The sequence below is a fragment of the Oncorhynchus gorbuscha genome, linkage group LG05 (assembly GCF_021184085.1).
Source record: "Oncorhynchus gorbuscha isolate QuinsamMale2020 ecotype Even-year linkage group LG05, OgorEven_v1.0, whole genome shotgun sequence".
Classification (NCBI taxonomy): Eukaryota; Metazoa; Chordata; class Actinopteri; order Salmoniformes; family Salmonidae; genus Oncorhynchus; species Oncorhynchus gorbuscha.
The window spans coordinates 2,545,963-2,560,473 of NC_060177.1; the positions used below are offsets into that span (position 1 = coordinate 2,545,963).

The window sequence follows — 14,511 nt, forward strand, 5'->3', positions numbered from 1 at the left end:
AAACTAAAGGTCTCAGTACTCTGGGCTGTTCTGTCCTCTTTATTAAACTAAAGGTCTCAGTACTCTGGGCTGTTCTGTCTCTCTGTCCTCTTTATTAAACTAAAGGTCTCAGTACTCTGGGCTGTTCTGTCCTCTTTATTAAACTAAAGGTCTCAGTACTCTGGGCTGTTCTGTCCTCTTTATTAAACTAAAGGTCTCAGTACTCTGGGCTGTTCTGTCCTCTTTATTAAACTAAAGGTCTCAGTACTCTGGGCTGTTCTGTCTCTCTGTCCTCTTTATTAAACTAAAGGTCTCAGTACTCTGGGCTGTACTGTCTCTCTGTCCTCTTTATTAAACTAAAGGTCTCAGTACTCTGGGCTGTTCTGTCCTCTTTATTAAACTAAAGGTCTCAGTACTCTGGGCTGTACTGTCTCTCTGTCCTCTTTATTAAACTAAAGGTCTCAGTACTCTGGGCTGTTCTGTCCTCTTTATTAAACTAAAGGTCTCAGTACTCTGGGCTGTTCTGTCTCTCTGTCCTCTTTATTAAACTAAAGGTCTCAGTACTCTGGGCTGTTCTGTCCTCTTTATTAAACTAAAGGTCTCAGTACTCTGGGCTGTTCTGTCCTCTTTATTAAACTAAAGGTCTCAGTACTCTGGGCTGTTCTGTCCTCTTTATTAAACTAAAGGTCTCAGTACTCTGGGCTGTTCTGTCTCTCTGTCCTCTTTATTAAACTAAAGGTCTCAGTACTCTGGGCTGTTCTGTCCTCTTTATTAAACTAAAGGTCTCAGTACTCTGGGCTGTTCTGTCTCTCTGTCCTCTTTATTAAACTAAAGGTCTCAGTACTCTGGGCTGTTCTGTCTCTCTGTCCTCTTTATTAAACTAAAGGTCTCAGTACTCTGGGCTGTTCTGTCTCTCTGTCCTCTTTATTAAACTAAAGGTCTCAGTACTCTGGGCTGTTCTGTCCTCTTTATTAAACTAAAGGTCTCAGTACTCTGGGCTGTTCTGTCCTCTTTATTAAACTAAAGGTCTCAGTACTCTGGGCTGTTCTGTCCTCTTTATTAAACTAAAGGTCTCAGTACTCTGGGCTGTTCTGTCCTCTTTATTAAACTAAAGGTCTCAGTACTCTGGGCTGTACTGTCTCTCTGTCCTCTTTATTAAACTAAAGGTCTCAGTACTCTGGGCTGTACTGTCCTCTTTATTAAACTAAAGGTCTCACTACTCTGAGAAAGAGGTGAATGAACAAGTCTGTTCCTGTAGGTCCAGGAAACTCATCTAGAAACTAACAGCCACTTACACATCTCCCTCTCTCCCTCTGGATCGCACATGGAAGGGATATGATTGGCTAACGGCTGCTTTGACTTACGCTGGTGGTCCAATAGCGCAGTAGCCAGGAAGTAGTGTGCCAGTGAACGGTAGTGGTGGGTCTTGACCTGAGCCATGGTCGACCAGAAGAACGGGACGTTGTCCTTGATGGGAGTCTGGCTCATAGACTGGTGAACCTGGTCATAGGTGTCTCCTACCTGAGACGGGGACACAGAGACGTTCTGTTAGAGAACACATCCTACCCGAGAGGACAGGGACGTTCTGTTAGAGAACACATCCTACCTGAGAGGACAGAGACGTTCTGTTAGAGTACACCTCCTACCTGAGAGGACAGAGACGTTCTATTAGAGAACACATCCTACCCGAGAGGACAGAGACGTTCTATTAGAGAACACATCCTACCCGAGAGGACAGAGACGTTCTGTTAGAGAACACATCCTACCTGAGAGGACAGAGACGTTCTATTAGAGAACACATCCTACCTGAGAGGACAGAGACGTTCTGTTAGAGAACACATCCTACCCGAGAGGACAGAGACGTTCTGTTAGAGAACACATCCTACCTGAGAGGACAGAGACGTTCTATTAGAGAACACATCCTACCCGAGAGGACAGAGACGTTCTGTTAGAGAACACATCCTACCTGAGAGGACAGAGACGTTCTATTAGAGAACACATCCTACCTGAGAGGACAGAGATGTTCTGTTAGAGAACACATCCTACCTGAGAGGACAGAGATGTTCTATTAGAGAACACATCCTACCTGAGAGGACAGAGATGTTCTATTAGAGAACACATCCTACCCGAGAGGACAGAGATGTTCTATTAGAGAACACATCCTACCCGAGAGGACAGAGATGTGCACTACTTTAGACCAGAGCCCTATGGCACCCTATTCCCTATATAGTGCACTACTTTAGACCAGAGCCCTATGGCACCCTATTCCCTATATAGTGCACTACTTTAGACCAGAGCCCTATGGCACCCTATTCTCTATATAGTGCACTACTTTAGACCCGAGGCTTAGGGCACTAAATAGGGAATGGGGTCCCACTGCTCTTTAGACAGACACACCTCAACGGGATATGACAGTGTGATAATGGAACCCCTTTTAGTGTTGAGGTGACACTCTCTCAGATTAACCCCATTAGGTCAAAGCGTTGAGGTGAAACTCTCTCAGATTAACCCCGTTAGGTCAAAGCGTTTAGTGTTGAGGTGAAACTCTCTCAGATTAACCCCATTAGGTCAAAGCGTTTAGCGTTGAGGTGAAACTCTCAGATTAACCCCATTAGATCAAAGCGTTTAGTGTTGAGGTGAAACTCTCTCAGATTAACCCCATTAGGTCAAAGCGTTTAGCGTTGAGTTGAAACTCTCAGATTAACCCCATTAGATCAAAGCGTTGAGGTGAAACTCTCTCAGATTAACCCCATTAGGTCAAAGCGTTTAGTGTTGAGGTGAAACTCTCAGATTAACCCCATTAGGTCAAAGCGTTGAGGTGAAACTCTCTCAGATTAACCCCATTAGGTCAAAGCGTTTAGTGTTGAGGTGAAACTCTCTCAGATTAACCCCATTAGGTCAAAGCGTTTAGCGTTGAGGTGAAACTCTCTCAGATTAACCCCATTAGGTCAAAGCGTTTAGTGTTGAGGTGAAACTCTCTCAGATTAACCCCATTAGGTCAAAGCGTTTAGAGTTGAGGTGAAACTCTCTCAGATTAACCCCGTTAGAGTAAAGCAGATGGACTCAGTGTATTGTACATGTACCTTGGCAGACTGTGGGAAAGGACTCAGTGTATTGTACATGTACCTTGGCAGCCTGTAGACTGTGGGAAAGGACTCAGCGTATTGTACATGTACCTTGGCAGCCTCGTGGGCCATCTTGAGGAGAGAGAAGAACTCATTGCGGATGCCAGACAGAGCGATCTTCTCAAACAGACACTCCTGAGCTTGGGCCAGCATCATCTTGATGAGCATGCTGAGCATGGAGGGACTCATGTCATAGCTGGGGGTGTGGGTGAACGTCTCCTTTAGGTGGTGGAGGACTCCTACAGGGGGCACAGAGAGAGTAGGGGTGGTGAGTATGGAGGGACTCGTGACATAGCTGGGGGTAAACGTCTCCTTCAGGTGGTGGAGGACTCCTACAGGGGGGAGACAGAGAGAGTAGGGGTGGTGAGCATGGAGGGACTCATGACATAGCTGGGGATGTACGTCTCCTTCAGGTGGTGGAGGACTCCTACAGGGGGGGGAGACAGAGAGAGTAGTAGGGGTGGTGAGTATGGAGGGACTCGTGACATAGCTGGGGGTGAACGTCTCCTTCAGGTGGTGGAGGACTCCTACAGGGGGGAGACAGAGAGTAGGGAGGTGAGTATGGAGGGACTCATGACATAGCTGGGGTGTACGTCTCCTTCAGGTGGTGGAGGACTCATTTCTAAACGTTGCTACCGGATACAATATATGCTCCAAAACAAGCATGCGCCAGTTCTCACAATTATCAAAACCGCATTCATAAAAACTGAATTTAACATGAGAATGGTACCGGTACCACAAGTACTCACAGTTTCTAACGTTCGACATTAGGCCGAGAGGCAGTACTGTCCCAGTTTGGGTCGACTGTCGAGGGGCAGTACTGTCCTAGTTTGGTTGACTGTCGAGGGGCGGTACTGTCCTAGTTTGGTTGACTGCCGAGGGGCAGTACTGTCCCAGTTTGGGTCGACTGCCGAGGGGCGGTACTGTCCTAGTTTGGTTGACTGTCGAGGGGCAGTACTGTCCTAGTTTGGTTGACTGCCGAGGGGCAGTACTGTCCTAGTTTGGTTGACTGCCGAGGGGCAGTACTGTCCTAGTTTGGTTGACTGTCGAGGGGCAGTACTGTCCTAGTTTGGTCGACTGCCGAGGGGCAGTACTGTCCTAGTTTGGGTTGACTGTCGAGGGGCAGTACTGTCCTAGTTTGGTTGACTGTCGAGGGGCAGTACTGTCCTAGTTTGGTTGACTGTCGAGGGGCGGTACTGTCCTAGTTTGGGTTGACTGTCGAGGGGCAGTACTGTCCCAGTTTGGGTTGACTGTCGAGGGGCGGTACTGTCCTAGTTTGGTTGACTGTCGAGGGGCAGTACTGTCCTAGTTTGGTTGACTGTCGAGGGGCAGTACTGTCCTAGTTTGGTTGACTGTCGAGGGGCAGTACTGTCCTAGTTTGGTTGACTGTCGAGGGGCAGTACTGTCCTAGTTTGGTTGACTGTCGAGGGGCAGTACTGTCCTAGTTTGGGTCGACTGTCGAGGGGCAGTACTGTCCTAGTTTGGGTCGACTGCCGAGGGGCGGTACTGTCCTAGTTTGGTTGACTGCCGAGGGGCAGTACTGTCCTAGTTTGGTTGACTGTCGAGGGGCAGTACTGTCCTAGTTTGGTTGACTGTCGAGGGGCAGTACTGTCCTAGTTTGGTCGACTGCCGAGGGGCAGTACTGTCCTAGTTTGGTTGACTGTCGAGGGGCAGTACTGTCCTAGTTTGGTCGACTGCCGAGGGGCAGTACTGTCCTAGTTTGGTTGACTGTCGAGGGGCAGTACTGTCCTAGTTTGGTCGACTGCCGAGGGGCAGTACTGTCCTAGTTTGGTTGACTGTCGAGGGGCAGTACTGTACTGTGGGACATGATGCATGGGAAACTAGAGAAGCCAGAAGAGGACTGGCCACCCCTCAGAGTCTGGTTCCTCTCTAGGTTTCTTCCTAGGTTCTGGCCTTTCTAGGGAGTATTTCCCTAGCCACCGTGCTTCAACACCTGCATTGCTTGCTGTTTGGGGTTTTAGGCTGGGTTTCTGTACAGCACTTTGAGCTATCAGCTGATGTAAGAAGGGCTATATAAATACATTTGATTGGTTGGTTGATTGATTGACAGTTATATGGTTCATCTTTACCAGTAGCCTGTCCATAGAGTTTTTCCTGACATGACGTTTGAAAACTATGAAATTAAATTTTCAAATGGCCGTTTTTCTATCGTTAAACAAAGATTACACAAGGAGAGAACTGGTCACGGCACCAACTGTGGGATAAGGGACCTACAAACTTACAAAATGTATAAACGAAGTCAAATCTTCTAAACCTCTTGTAATCCAACTCTGAGTGTACTGTATATTCCACCAGTGTTACCGGCAATGACTAGAGACTAGCTGTGTCATAATGGCCACTGGTGTTGTCCAAAATGGCACCTTATTCCCTACATAGTGCACTACTCTTAACCAGGGCCATATTCCCTACATAGTACACTACTCTTAACGAGGGCCCTATTCCCTATAACCAGGACCCTATTCCCTACATAGTGCACTACTCTTAACAAGGGCCCTATTCCCTATAACCAGGACCCTATTCCCTACATAGTACACTACTCTTAACGAGGGCCCTATTCCCTATAACCAGGACCCTATTCCCTACATAGTGAACTACTCTTAACGAGGGCCCTATTCCCTATAACCAGGACCCTATTCCCTACATAGTGCACTACTCTTAACGAGGGCCTTATTCCCTACATAGTGCACTACTCTTAACGAGGGCCCTATTCCCTATAACCAGGACCCTATTCCCTACATAGTACACTACTCTTAACGAGGGCCCTATTCCCTATAACCAGGACCCTATTCCCTACATAGTGCACTACTCTTAACGAGGGCCCTATTCCCTATAACCAGGACCCTATTCCCTACATAGTGCACTACTCTTAACGAGGGCCCTATTCCCTATAACCAGGACCCTATTCCCTACATAGAGGGAATAAGGTGTCACGTGGGACACAGCCGACTGTGGTTCTAGTGTCTCCTCACCTGCAGCTTTCTGGAAGGCTGTGATGGCATCCTGGAGGCCGGAGCCCGTCTGGCGGTTGCAGCGCGTGCCGATCTGGGTGTAGAGGGCGCCGATGTTGAACAGAATACTGGCCTTCTCCAGAGACACGTTCTGCTGGCACACTGGAACACCTGTGAACGAGTCATACCTGGGAGAGAGACCGAGAGGTCACTAGTGGAACCATAACACCATGTTGACCCCTGGAGAGACAGACATGTTGACCCCTGGAGAGACAGACATGTTGACCCCTGGAGAGACAGACATGTTGACCCCTGGAGAGACAGACAGAGAGGTCACTAGTGGAACCATAATACCATGTTGACCCCTGGAGAGACAGACATGTTGACCCCTGGAGAGACAGAGAGAGAGGTCACTAGTGGAACCATAACACCATGTTGGCCCCTGGAGAGACAGACATGTTGACCCCTGGAGAGACAGACAGAGAGGTCACTAGTGGTATCATAACACCATGTTGACCCCTGGAGAGACAGACATGTTGACCCCTGGAGAAAGGCCCTCCATCAGTAGTCAGACTGTCCACAATATGCTGAGAGAGGCTGGACTGAGGGCTTGTAGGCCTGTTGTAAGGCAGGTCCTCACCAGCAACAACGTTGCCTATGGGCACAAACCCACTGTCGCTGGACCAGACAGGACTGGCAAAAAGTGCATTGGAGACAGTGAGGTGGAGATACTATAGATACCTGGACCCCTGGGCTGGGTCAGACCATGATTGACGGGGCATTGGAGACAGTGAGGTCGAGATACTATAGATACCTGGACCCCTGGGCTGGGTCAGACCATGATTGACGGGGCATTGGAGACAGTCAGGTGGAGATACTATAGATACCTGGACCCCTGGGCTGGGTCAGACCATGATTGACGGGGCATTGGAGACAGTCAGGTGGAGATACTATAGATACCTGGACCCCTGGGCTGGGTCAGACCATGATTGACGGGGCATTGGAGACAGTGAGGCGGAACGTACCAAGTAAAGAAGATGCCCATCTGGCGGGTGGCGGAGAAGAAGCGGCTCTCCAGTAGAGGTATGTGGCTGAAGTACTTGGCCAGGGTCTCGATGCCGGCGTCATTGCGACTGGGGGTACGACAGGCCTGTGGGGTACGGTGGGGAAAGAGGATCAGAATACAACAGGACCGTTCTCTGTGTGGTGGGCGATTCCATAGAGAACCCAGTTTCACTCTGACAACGTAGAGTTCTATGAGACCGATGGTGAAAGTACCTGTCTCAGGTCCATCAGGTCGGCGATCTCCTCCTCGAAGCTGGAGCCATCTTCACTGTAATGCTCCAGGATGAAGTCCTGGAGAAACACACCAGAACAGAGAGGAGACCATCGTCAACACACCAGAACAGAGAGGAGACCATCGTCAACACACCAGAACAGAGAGGAGACCATCGTCAACACACCAGAACAGAGAGGAGACCATCGTCAACACACCAGAACAGAGAGGAGACCATCGTCAACACACCAGAACAGAGAGGAGACCATCGTCAACACACCAGAACAGAGAGGAGACCATCGTCAACACACCAGAACAGAGACCATCGTCAACACACCAGAACAGAGAGGAGACCATCAAAACACAATCCACTGTGTTATAGAGCCATCGACCCATCAAAACACCACCCACTGTGTTATAGAGCCACCGACCCATCAAAACACCACCCACTGTGTTAGAGCCACCGACCCATCAAAACACCATCCACTGTCCTAGTCACCGACCCATCAAAACACCATCCACTGTCCTATAAAGTCACCGACCCATCAAAACACCATCCACTGTCCTATAGAGTCACCGACCCATCAAAACACCATCCACTGTCCTATAGAGCCACCGACCCATCAAAACACCATCCACTGTCCTATAGAGCCACCGACCCATCAAAACACCATCCACTGTGTTATAGAGCCACCGACCCATCAAAACACCATCCACTGTCCTATAGAGCCACCGACCCATCAAAACACCATCCACTGTGTTAGTCACCGACCCATCAAAACTCCATCCACTGTCCTATAGAGCCACCGACCCATCAAAACACCATCCACTGTCCTATAGAGCCACCGACCCATCAAAACACCATCCACTGTGTTATAGAGCCACCGACCCATCAAAACACCATCCACTGTCCTATAGAGCCACCGACCCATCAAAACACCATCCACTGTGTTATAGAGCCACCGACCCATCAAAACACCACCCACTGTCCTATAGAGTCACCGACCCATCAAAACACCATCCACTGTGTTATAGAGCCACCGACCCATCAAAACACCATCCACTGTGTTATAGAGCCACCGACCCATCAAAACACCACCCACTGTGTTATAGAGCCACCGACCCATCAAAACACCATCCACTGTGTTAGAGCCACCGACCCATCAAAACACCACCCACTGTGTTATAGAGCCACCGACCCATCAAAACACCATCCACTGTCCTATAGAGCCACCGACCCATCAAAACACCATCCACTGTCCTATAGAGCCACCGACCCATCAAAACACCACCCACTGTGTTATAGAGCCACCGACCCATCAAAACACCACCCACTGTGTTATAGAGCCACCGACCCATCAAAACACCACCCACTGTGTTATAGAGCCACCGACCCATCAAAACACCACCCACTGTCCTATAGAGCCACCGACCCATCAAAACACCACCCACTGTGTTATAGAGCCACCGACCCATCAAAACACCATCCACTGTCCTATAGAGTCACCGACCCATCAAAACACCACCCACTGTGTTATAGCACCAACAGCCTATCAAAACACCAGTCCAGGGTGCTTTAACATGTGTACCCAACCTCTCCCAACACCCAACCAAACCTGACCACTCCCAGACCCAACCAAACCTAACCTCTCCCAGACCCAACCAAACCTAACCCCTCCCAGACCCAACCAAACCTAATCTCTCCCAGACCCAACCTAACCTCTCCCAGACCCAACCCCTTCCCAGACCCAACCAAACCCGACCCCTCCCCAGACCCAACCAAACCTCACCCTCCCCAGACCCAACCAAACCTCACCCCTCCCCAGACCCAACCAAACCTCACCCCTCCCAGACCCAACCAAACCTCACCCCTCCCCAGACCCAACCAAACCTCACCCCTCCCCAGACCCAACCAAACCTCACCCCTCCCCAGACCCAACCAAACCTCACCCCTCCCCAGACCCAACCAAACCTCACCCCTCCCCAGACCCAACCAAACCTCACCCCTCCCCAGACCCAACCAAACCTCACCCCTCCCCAGACCCAACCAAACCTCACCCCTCCCAGACCCAACCAAACCTAACCTCTCCCAGACCCAACCAAACCCGACCCCTCCCCAGACCAACCAAACCTCACCCCTCCCCAGACCAACCAAACCTCACCCCTCCCCAGACCCAACCAAACCTCACCCCTCCCCAGACCCCAACCAAACCTCACCCCTCCCAGACCCCACCAAACCTCACCCCTCCCAGACCCCACCAAACCTGAGCTGAACCAAGACCCAACCAAACCTCACCCCTCCCCAGACCCAACCAAACCTCACCCCTCCCCAGACCCAACCAAACCTCACCCCTCCCCAGACCCAACCAAACCTCACCCCTCCCCAGACCCAACCAAACCTCACCCCTCCCAGACCCAACCAAACCTAACCTCTCCCAGACCCAACCAAACCCGACCCCTCCCCAGACCAACCAAACCTCACCCCTCCCCAGACCCAACCCCTCCCCAGACCCAACCAAACCTCACCCCTCCCCAGACCCAACCAAACCTCACCCCTCCCCAGACCCAACCAAACCTCACCCCTCCCCAGACCCAACCAAACCTCACCCCTCCCCAGACCCCAACCAAACCTCACCCCTCCCAGACCCCACCAAACCTCACCCCTCCCAGACCCCACCAAACCTGAGCTGAACCAAGACCCAACCAAACCTGACCTCTCCCCAGACCCAACCAAACCTCACCTCCCCAGACCCAACCAAACCTCACCTCTCCCCAGACCCAACCAAACCTCACCTCTCCCCAGACCCAACCAAACCTCACCTCTCCCCAGACCCAACCAAACCTCACCTCTCCCCAGACCCAACCAAACCTCACCTCTCCCCAGACCCAACCAAACCTCACCTCTCCCCAGACCCAACCAAACCTCACCTCTCCCCAGACCCAACCAAACCTCTCCCCAGACCCAACCAAACCTGACCTCACCTCTCCCCAGACCCAACCCAACCTGAGCCGAACCCAGCATCAGTGTCTCTCTAGCCGTGTGACGATCAGTGTTGTGACTCCTGACTAGCAGCCAGACAGTAAGTCACTGACACCTGGTCATTAAAGCTAGTTGACTACAGGCTAGAAGTAGGACCCACTTAACAGACAGATACAGGAAGGCACTGACACCTGGTCATTAAAGCTAGTTGATTACAGGCTAGAAGTAGGACCCACTTAACAGACAGATACAGTAAGTCACTGACACCTGGTCATTAAAGCTAGTTGATTACAGGCTAGAAGTAGGACCCACTTAACAGACAGATACAGGAAGGCATGTCTCAAATGGCACCCTATTCCCTAGTGCACTACGTTTGACCAAGACCCACAAGGGAGGCCCACAAGGGAGGCCCCACAAGGGAGGCCCCACAAGGGAGGACCCACAAGGGAGGACCCACAAGGGAGGAACCACAAGGGAGGAACCACAAGGGAGGCCCCACAAGGGAGGCCCCACAAGGGAGGCCCCACAAGGGAGGCCCACGAGGGCTCTGGTCAATCTGGGGAATGGGGTCCCATTTGGGACGTAGCCTAAGTCTAGATACTGTCAAGTCCTTATCTGCACCTCACAGCGGTATAAAGGTGACATCACGGTATTCCCCACCACCGATAGGCTAAGTGTGGTGACATCACAGTGGTCCTGTAGCTCAGTTGGTAGAGCATGGCGCTTGTAACGCTAGGGTAGTGAGTTCGATCCCCGGGACCACCCATACGTAGAATGTATGCACACATGACTGTAAGTCGCTTTGGATAAAAGCGTCTGCTAAATGGCATATATTATCTATTATTATTATTCCCCACCACCGGTAGGCTAAGTGTGGTGACATCATGGTATTCCCCACCACCGGTAGGCTAAGTGTGGTGACATCATGGTATTCCCCACCACCGGTAGGCTAAGTGTGGTGACATCACGGTATTCCCCACCACCGATAGGCTAAGTGTGGTGACATCACGGTATTCCCCACCACCGATAGGCTAAGTGTGGTGACATCACGGTATTCCCCACCACCGATAGGCTAAGTGTGGTGACATCATGGTATTCCCCACCACCGGTAGGCTAAGTGTGGTGACATCACGGTATTCCCCACCACCGATAGGCTAAGTGTGGTGACATCACGGTATTCCCCACCACCGATAGGCTAAGTGTGGTGACATCACGGTATTCCCCACCACCGATAGGCTAAGTGTGGTGACATCATGGTATTCCCCACCACCGGTAGGCTAAGTGTGGTGACATCATGGTATTCCCCACCACCGGTAGGCTAAGTGTGGTGACATCACGGTATTCCCCACCACCGATAGGCTAAGTGTGGTGACATCACGGTATTCCCCACCACCGATAGGCTAAGTGTGGTGACATCACGGTATTCCCCACCACCGATAGGCTAAGTGTGGTGACATCACGGTATTCCCCACCACCGATAGGCTAAGTGTGGTGACATCACGGTATTCCCCACCACCGATAGGCTAAGTGTGGTGACATCATGGTATTCCCCACCACCGATAGGCTAAGTGTGGTGACATCATGTTATTCCCCACCACCGATAGGCTAAGTGTGGTGACATCATGGTATTCCCCACCACCGATAGGCTAAGTGTGGTGACATCATGGTATTCCCCACCACCGATAGGCTAAGTGTGGTGACATCACGGTATTCCCCACCACCGATAGGCTAAGTGTGGTGACATCACGGTATTCCCCACCACCGATAGGCTAAGTGTGGTGACATCATGGTATTCCCCACCACCGATAGGCTAAGTGTGGTGACATCACGGTATTCCCCACCACCGATAGGCTAAGTGTGGTGACATCATGGTATTCCCCACCACCGGTAGGCTAAGTGTGGTGACATCATGGTATTCCCCACCACCGGTAGGCTAAGTGTGCGGTTGTCATTTCCTGGTTGACAGAGCTGTGACCTAGTTGACAATAATAAAGCTGTTTGCTGAGGGTCAAAACATCACGGGGTTAAACTTGAATCTACTAGGAGAACCTGAATGCATGTCGGTCTGGATAAGAGAACCTGACTGAATGCATGTCGGTCTGGATAAGAGAACCTGACTGAATGCATGTCGGTCTGGATAAGAGAACCTGACTGAATGCATGTCGGTCTGGATAAGAGAACCTGACTGTCGGTCTGGATAAGAGAACCTGACTGTCGGTCTGGATAAGAGAACCTGACTGAATGCATGTCGGTCTGGATAAGAGAACCTGACTGTCGGTCTGGATAAGAGAACCTGACTGAATGCATGTCGGTCTGGATAAGAGAACCTGACTGTCGGTCTGGATAAGAGAACCTGACTGTCGGTCTGGATAAGAGAACCTGACTGAATGCATGTCGGTCTGGATAAGAGAACCTGACTGTCGGTCTGGATAAGAGAACCTGACTGTCGGTCTGGATAAGAGAACCTGACTGTCGGTCTGGATAAGAGAACCTGACTGAATGCATGTCGGTCTGGATAAGAGAACCTGAAATGTACAGGTAGTGAAGAAGTAGTGAAACGGAGGTCTGTACCTTGAATGACACAGAGAAGTCCATCTCTTTAGTCTCCTTCAGACCCAGCGGGATGAGAGGGATGCTGGAGGTCTCTCTGGAAACAGGAAAGGAGATATCGTTGACATGTGATATTTAACTGTTATACAGTGATGTTAGTGGTGAACAGTGAGGCTCAGAGTTTTACACACATTAACAGACATATTGTTGAGGTGATGTAACAGACAGGTTGGCTGTGAGGCTCAGAGTTGATATCACAAATTAAGTGAATCCGAACTTCCATTTAAGTCACATTTTCACTTAGTCTGCCATTGACATCAATACATAACTAAATTAACATTTTAAAGTGGGAGGAAGTTTACATTTGCTCTTCAGATTGCAGGCCAGAGTTAACACCCTTTGACAACAGTCTCTCTTTGCCTACAGACACACCAACACTGCCCCACAATACACTACAACCCAGAGTAAATACCCAGAGGTACCTGGGTCCACCTTACTCACGCCAACACTGCCCCACAATACACTACAACCCAGAGTAAATACCCAGAGGTACCTGGGTCCACCTTACTCACGCCAACACTGCCCCACAATACACTACAACCCAGAGTAAACATCCAGAGGTACCTGGGTCCACCTTACTCACGTTAACACTGCACCACAATACACTACAACCCAGAGTAAATACCCAGAGGTACCTGGGTCCACCTTACTCAAGCCAACACTAACCCACAATACACTACAACCCAGAGTAAATACCCAGAGGTACCTGGGTCCACCTTACTCACGTTAACACTGCCCCACAATACACTACAACCCAGAGTAAACACCCAGAGGTACCTGGGTCCACCTTACTCACGTTAACACTGACCCAGAATACATTACAACCCAGAGTAAACACCAATATATCCTCACATCGTGGACCTGTAGTTTTAACCAGTAAACACCAATATATCCTCACATCGAGGACCTGTAGTGTTAACCAGTAAACACCAATATATCCTCACATCGTGGACCTGTACTGTTAACCAGTAAACACCAATACATCCTCACATCGTGGACCTGTAGTTTTAACCAGTAAACACCAATATATCCTCACATCGAGGACCTGTAGTTTTAACCAGTAAACACCAATATATCCTCACATCGAGGACCTGTAGTGTTAACCAGTAAACACCAATATATCCTCACATCGTGGACCTGTAGTTTTAACCAGTAAACACCAATATATCCTCACATTGAGGACCTGTAGTGTTAACCAGTAAACACCAATATATCCTCACATCGTGGACCTGTAGTGGTAACCAGTAAACACCAATATATCCTCACATCGAGGACCTGTACTGTTAACCAGTAAACACCAATACATCCTCACATTGTGGACCTGTAGTGTTAACCAGTAAACACCCGATCACGAATATCCTACCAACGGGACATTAAAAACGGTAATATTTGATGTTTCACCGAGCCGCGGCTGAACGTCAACAGGGATAACATCAAGCTGGCGGGGTTTCCCTGCATCGGCAAGACAGAACAGCCGCCTCCGGTAAGACAGAACAGCCGCCTCCGGTAAGACAGAACAGCCGCCTCCGGTAAGACAGAACAGCCGCCTCCGGTAAGACAGAACAGCCGCCT

The 14,511-nt window shown here is 50.2% G+C and overlaps 1 pseudogene; it reads right to left on the reverse strand.

The window, feature by feature from the left end:
- The window catches only part of LOC124035366, a 99,170-nt pseudogene that overhangs the window by 47,716 nt on the left and 36,943 nt on the right, over window positions 1-14,511 (reverse strand).